Genomic DNA, 7,131 nt, shown 5'->3' with positions numbered 1-7,131 from the left:
ATTAGGCTCCAACCTTCTACAGAGACCAGAAGATAGAGATGTTATCTCCTTATATGTTTTCATTTTAAAGAGATGATTCCCAGGTCCTTGAAAAAAGACATTTCCCAGGCTATAAAACTGGCAGGAAGCTAGGGAAAGAGTTACATACATTTCAAAGGGGCAGAGAAAGAATTTACAATTGCAAGTTTTCTAAAGTAAATGCTCCAAGAAAAGGGAAGACAGGGCCCTAGAGTCAGGAAGAAGTCTGTCTGAAGTTTTGACAGGCTGAGAGGAACCTTCAGACCCTCTTAGGGTGTCAGAGGGTAGGATGTTTCATTATGTTGTTCACTATGAGTTTAGTACTTACTGGAAAAAAATCCGTGTATAAATGGACCTGCACATACTGTTAAAAAACAGGATTACCCCCCACAGAAGAACATGTATTTCTAAAAATGATTAATATAATTAAGGATAAATTCCTGCAATGGTTTTTTATACATTAAAAAATGGTAAGGAAATAGAGTATTCTTCACAACATATTTATAGTAATGATCACCATAGTGGCATAGGGATTTTTCTTCAGTGTAGGCGGGAGAAATAAGGCCAAAATACAAGTTATTAATTAAACTTGACAAGGAGGGGGCATAGATAACAATACAGGGTTTAGATTTTTAGATGCTCTGCTCTAATCAGAAGACAGATTTAAAAAAAGAATAGATGGCATGTCACAGAGACAACTTCTATGTTTCCTAAGGAATTTAGAAGCAGCAATGTTTGTAGTTGTGTTTAATGACTCCTTATTAATGACTCTCTATTAATGACTCCTTAGTTCCCTGCTAAGACCTGAGGAGGGAGAAGCAAGACTAACACTTCCTTATGATACTGAGAAGCACCAAAATACAGGAGTCCACAAAGAAATCTGTCTCATCACTGCATGGAGGTTGCATGTATATGTAATGTCTGCTCTGCACCAAAGGTATCATACAAGCATTGTATTACGTATTTCTCATAAAAATAATTTTGAAATGTATTTAATTTCTATAAATATTTTAAATACATTTCAATTTCTTTAGAAGTATAAAAATACTTTTAGTACTTTCTTTTAGATACCTCAAAGGCCTGGCAAGGTTAAGTCACTTGACTTAATTTGTATATGGTTAACCCTTAAACAATACAGGGGTTATTAGTGCCAACTCTCATTCTACCCAGTACAGTCCACACATACTCTATATCCATGGCTCTGCATCTGCAGATTCAACCAACTGTGGATGGTGTAATACAGTAATATGTACTTACTGGAAAAAAAAAATCCATGTATAACGGACCTCCACAGTTCAAACTCCTGTTGCTCAAGGGCTGACTGTACTATTATGCCATCAGTGAGTGGCAAACTTGGATTTGAACCCAGATCTGTCAGAATCTAAATCTGCTTGATTCTTTTCACTGTACTGGGTCAACTATCCAATGATTGATATAGGAGTCCTAAAATCATATAATTTTAGAGAAAGGCATACAATACAGTTGCCTTCTGTATCTGCAGATGCAAAACCTGTGGATTCAGAGGGCTGACTACACATTTTATATAAGGGACATAAGCATCCATGGATTTTGGTATCTGTAGGGTTCCTGGAACCAATCCACCATGGATTTCAACAGATGACTATATAAATATGCAATGCTGGCCTTGTATAAGATAGAGGCAGGTATTAAAAATATTTAACTTTTCTTCTCATTCAACAATAAGAAAAACAATAGCACAAGTGCTCTGCTACATAGAAATTGACATTGGGCCTCAGTGTTAGGATGCAATATGGAATGGTGAGGACTGTGGTGAACTAGAGGGAAGGTGACCTCAACACAGCCAATAATCACAATGTTTGAAAAAAGATCCACTGGTATGAAATTTTCTGGTATTTTTTCAAGGGAAGTCAATTATTCACAAATGAAGTGAAATCCCCCAGTTATAATTGAGAATAAAATACAAATACTGTGTAAGCCAACACTGTATGAGTCAAACAAAATGCATCTGTGAACCATCTGGGGTCCTCCAGCTGCCAGTTTACAACCTCTGATTGTATTGCACTCAGATTTGTTAAGGGCAAACAGTACAGGAAACTGAGAGAGTCAGGAATGGGATAAATCAGTAAAATGTTTCAAAATGAGTGTATTCCTCTTCTTCCTCTTACAGTTATTCGACAGACAGGATGCAAAACATGAAGGTTAATATCTTTAAAAGGAGAATATAAACTTTGTTCAATAGACTAATAAATCAGGAATATTTATGTCCCACTTAGATACATGTTTTAAATGTGTACTCCATTCTAGGAAGTAAAGCTAAATAAAGAAATTATGTTGTAGTAGGATTATTCTATGTTATTAAACATTTTAGAAGTTTTATTTAAAATATAGCAAAATTGTAAAATGTTCTATATAACTTGATAATTCCAAGTGGACTTTAAAAGACATGGGTGTCTTTCTCAGGCTGATTGTACTAGATAGATTTATGTATATAGATGCAAAGTAACTAAATATGAACACCCTCACACACTGTAAGGTCTTCTTCCAATGAATTCTAAGCATTTATTTGCTATCATATTCATATAGTACTAAAAATATGCTACTTTTGACATTATATTACATTTCATTGTGGGCATGACTTAATGCCACTACCAGCTTGAGTCTCCATGACAGTAATGAGAATTCAATCCAAATCTGCCTGATTCCAATACTTATTCAACTATATCATGTTGCCTCATTCTTTTGCATCTCTTATAAATCCATGTCTAGCATAGTAGATAATAAGTATCAAATGACTAAATAAATGCATACATACATAATAAAATAAAAGTTTGTCTCAGCATGCAGCAAATGGGAGGTTTGTATCAATAGGAGAGGAATCACAGTAGACTGGAATGCATATAGACTTGTAGCCAGATTTCTAAACTTTTAAGGTTATGAATACCAGTCTGGTTATCTATGAGCTAAATAAACACAGAAAATTTACTTATCAGGAGTAACCTCTTAAGATTTTGGTAAGAACCATGGAAAACGTCACATTTTAGGTTGCTATTTTTCTTTGCCCCTTCTTCTGTGTTGATCTTTTTTATTCCTGATAACATTATTTTTTTTTCTGATAACGTTATTTATTATTAAGCAACACCTGTAGTATTATTTATGAGCTCACAGCATGAATTACTGCTGAGCCTAGTAAAGTGCTCATCTCTGTTGGATGTTAACTAGAAACATGTGGCATCACCAGGGTTAAAATGGAATGTGCAAAATGTAAGCACCAAACCCTTCCAGGCCCTTATAATGTTCTTCCTTTGATCAAATTTCTAATGCAGGCATGAAGGCATCAGATTCAGAATTCCCTGTAGCACCTATAGAATTCATATCTATACATGATTACTAAGTCCAGAGGATAGAACAGACTAAGAGACATTTATTTCTCTATAAGGAAATCCATTATAGAAAAGAGTAGAGAATAAAAATGAGATTTCTAAACCTTTACAAGTTTATATAGTACCAGGTCTCTGATCTCTGAAGCCCTGGGACCCCTGGGATGAGTCAACAATCATCCTGCAAGCATTATGATTACAGATCAATGGACCCATTTTCCGTGGAACTGAAACATAACCTGGTTCATTGTGGTGCACGATACACGTGTTGGATGGAAAAAAAGAAGGAAGGGAGGAGGGAGTCAGGGAAGGGGAAAGGGAGTAATTGAAGGAGGGAGGAGGATGAAAATGGGAACAAAGAGGGAAGGAAGGAAATGTACATATATGAATTGGTTGGATCAATCAGCATATTTATAAAGCATGCTTTTTGTAAATAGTAATTTGTACATGTAAATTTGTAAATAAAGAAACTTTGATTAATATACAAGATATATGCTCTCCTATAAAGAGTTTAAGAATAAGATACAAATGTAGATAAGATCATGACATAACAAAAAGAAAATCATGAAAGAATTATCACCACCCCATGGTCTACACTCTGTCTTTTAAGCACAATCAAACTCTGTAGTAGGCTCTGTGTTGTTACCAGTCTTTGAGTTTATAGGTTACCAATAATATTCACTGGAATTCTGGGCTACAAAGAATAGGTAAAATGTGTGTCCCAGAGTTCCAATTCTTTGAGAAAACATTTACTTTATGATTGGAAAAGCTCTTAGGTTTAGTGAGAAATGAAGCAACCCCATATCTTGGCTCTGAATTATTTGAAAAAAAGAATTGTGCTTACAGTCTCAAAATGGCAGAGCTCTGCTACAGAGTGAAAATAAGGCAAGGAGTGCATTTCTTTTTCCTGTGAAGACAGCAAATATGTAAGCTTCACTGGTTTCTAGTTTTCCTTTTATGAAAATAATCGTTCAATGCTGCTTCAAGTTTATATTATTTAAAAGGTACACTGTATGTGCAAACAGAGAATCTGTGAGGCTTTTCAAAACATGTATGTAAAGCAGAGCTGTTAAGTTTGACAGAGCTTCAGATGCCGAGAGATTGTGTTGAATGCAAAATCAAGTTCTCAAACTGAAAAGTTGAAAGGTAGTTGGATGGGCTTGAATCTTGATAAGGTTCAGCACTGCTTTGTCTCAAGGTGGCAATCAACTCATCTCAGATTCCTCTCAAGGTGTTTTAAGCGATGTCTTGGGACTTTCCCATAAAAAGTTTTTTGGTCCAAAACTTAAATCTGAATGGTAGACTGTTGTGTATTTTTAAATCACAAGTACTATGTTATTATGTAATACATCGATGAAACAATTCAATATCCAAATTCTAAGAGATGATAAACATGTTAAAATGTTTACTTCTATTTAATACACTGATACTTGTATTCTGATAATACCCATCGGTATGCTTGTTGGTGAAAGCCGAATAGAGAATGTAAAACTACAGCAAACATACACCAGTCACAATTTGAATGGAGTTCAGAGAACAGAGATCTTTATTTTTCTTTCCTCTAACTGCAGAGCCTACCACTGGGCTAGGAAAAAAATATTAAACCTTAATTTATATTTGGTTTATAGAGAAAGAAATGAATGAACAAAAGTAAAGAACTGTAATTAATTAAAAGTATATCATGAACATATGAAAAGTCCAGGGAAACTGATTTTTAATTAACATTCAAAGGTAGGTAGTATTCAAAACTGTGTTAAATCTGACTCCAGAGACATGCGGCAAAGGACTGTCCAGCGGCCACATCCCCAAATTCAATCTCTGTCATTCCCAGTCTGATTTCTAAAGATAGAACTACTTGACCAAGGAGCGTAGATTAAATGGTCAATGTTACTTTATATATAAGACTTAAGTTTGCTGTTAGCTAAAATTAGGGTAATAAAATTCTCACATGAAAAGTAGGACTGGCCATGTAGCTCTGTTTAGAGGTGGCTACACTATGCGCCATACTCTGAACTTTCCTTTTCTCCCACCAGATTTATACCATCTTGCCAGGCTCATGAGGACGTGATTTCCTAGCTCACCCAGTATAGGCCCATGTCTCCATCTCTGAAGCCTGGGACTCCTTGAGACAACTGTCATTACCTGAGAATTACAGCTCAATGAATCTATGTCCCCTTTAAAATGAAACATGATCTGGTTCATTGTGGTGCCCAATAAAATATGTTGGAAGGAAAGAGAGAAGGAAGGGAAGGAAGGAGAGATGGAAGGAAAGAAGTAAGAAGGGAGAGAAGGATGGGAATGTACTTAATGAATTGGCAGAGTCAATTATTACAAAACAGAATTTTTGTAACTATTGTGTTATAACATGTCTGGTAAGGAATTTAATTTGCTATGTAAGGGAGTGTGCTATCCTATAAAGAGTTTAAGATTAAAATTATGATATCTATATTCCCAGGTCTTCTGTTCCTACCTATGAGACCTTAGACAATTTAATGTCTCTGAATGCTGGTATTCTCATAAATTTGATAAATGTAAGCATATCCACTTCAAACACTGTGGAAGGAATCAAGGGAACTCATCTATGTGAGATCAGCTGGCAAACCATAGAAACTCATCTTTCCATTTCTCCATAATACTGAGCATCTAAAACTTCTTGTTTTATTTGACATCCATAAAATTCGCATTTATAACTTTATATGTAAGCCAATTTGAATCTCAAGTCTCTGAAGCCCAATTATAGAGGGATGAGAGATGAGTATATTGGCTTGAAATGTAATCAAACCTTTTAAACTACATTATAAATGATAAAACAGCAGCAAAAATACACCCACTCTGACCACAGGCATCCAATTGTCCTTAAAGATAACAAGATTTACCTGGGAAGTCTACCTGGTCCAATAAAGAAATTTTTGTCTGACTAAATGTAAGGAATTACATCCATTAGTAAGTAATCTGTGAAAAGAAAAACAATTTAGTTTGCAATTTCTGATTGTTGGAGCTATGCTAATCTTTCAGGCCTCCAACTCCATCTGCTTTAGAATGCAGTCCTGTTTGCCGCCTGTTTATTTCCCAGTGAATGAAGGGGAAGGATGTTCTTTCCAATGTATGGTTTTCTCAGGCAGTGCTAAAGAACAAATATACTAATTCCTACTGCAGTCTTACACAGCTTCTCGTCAGCTTCCCATGCCAATTTGGGACAGTTATCATTTCTTACATAGTTGTGTGTGAGTGGTTTTAAGGAATATCCTCTTTATGTTCATCACATAGGAATGCTTTTTTAAAAATAAAAGCACAAGGGAATTCCCTGGTGGTCCAGTGGTTAAGACTTGGCACTATCATTGCCAGGGCCCAGGTTCGATCCTGGGTCAGGGAAGATCCCGCAAGCCGTAAAATAAATAGATAAATAAATAAATAAAAACATGAAAAATTATATATAGGAAGGAGAAGAATTTTTTAGCTAAATCTCACTTGGAGTAACTCTACTGTCTATTAGCTCTTGTGAAAGTTTAAAGAAAACAAGCAGAGATAGGGTCATAGGTGAAACTCAGACTTAAGAGCTGGAAAACAGAGTTGACAACATAGGACATCAATCAGTCCCAGGACAACCTAACATTTAACAAGTTAGTGATACTGATGTGCACATGAGATTTTCAGTTTCATAACTTAAACAAACCAACAAAAAATTTAGAAAGTCAAGATGACACAACACTATGATCCCTAGCTATGACCTTCTCTCACTGTGTCAAATCTTAGA

At 35.5% G+C, this 7,131-nt stretch overlaps 1 non-coding gene across 1 annotated transcript; it reads left to right on the top strand.

Annotated features, from left to right (window-relative positions):
* The first annotated feature begins 6,678 nt into the window (after window positions 1-6,678).
* TRNAD-AUC lies at window positions 6,679-6,750 on the top strand. The gene has a single exon. It is a non-coding gene; the product is annotated as a tRNA-Asp (tRNA).
* Window positions 6,751-7,131: the final 381 nt, after the last annotated feature.

The sequence above is a fragment of the Balaenoptera musculus genome, chromosome 5 (genome assembly GCF_009873245.2).
Source record: "Balaenoptera musculus isolate JJ_BM4_2016_0621 chromosome 5, mBalMus1.pri.v3, whole genome shotgun sequence".
Taxonomy (NCBI): Eukaryota; Metazoa; Chordata; class Mammalia; order Artiodactyla; family Balaenopteridae; genus Balaenoptera; species Balaenoptera musculus.
The sequence above is the reverse complement of the archived record's forward strand: the minus strand, read 5'-3'. Positions and strand labels throughout refer to the sequence as shown.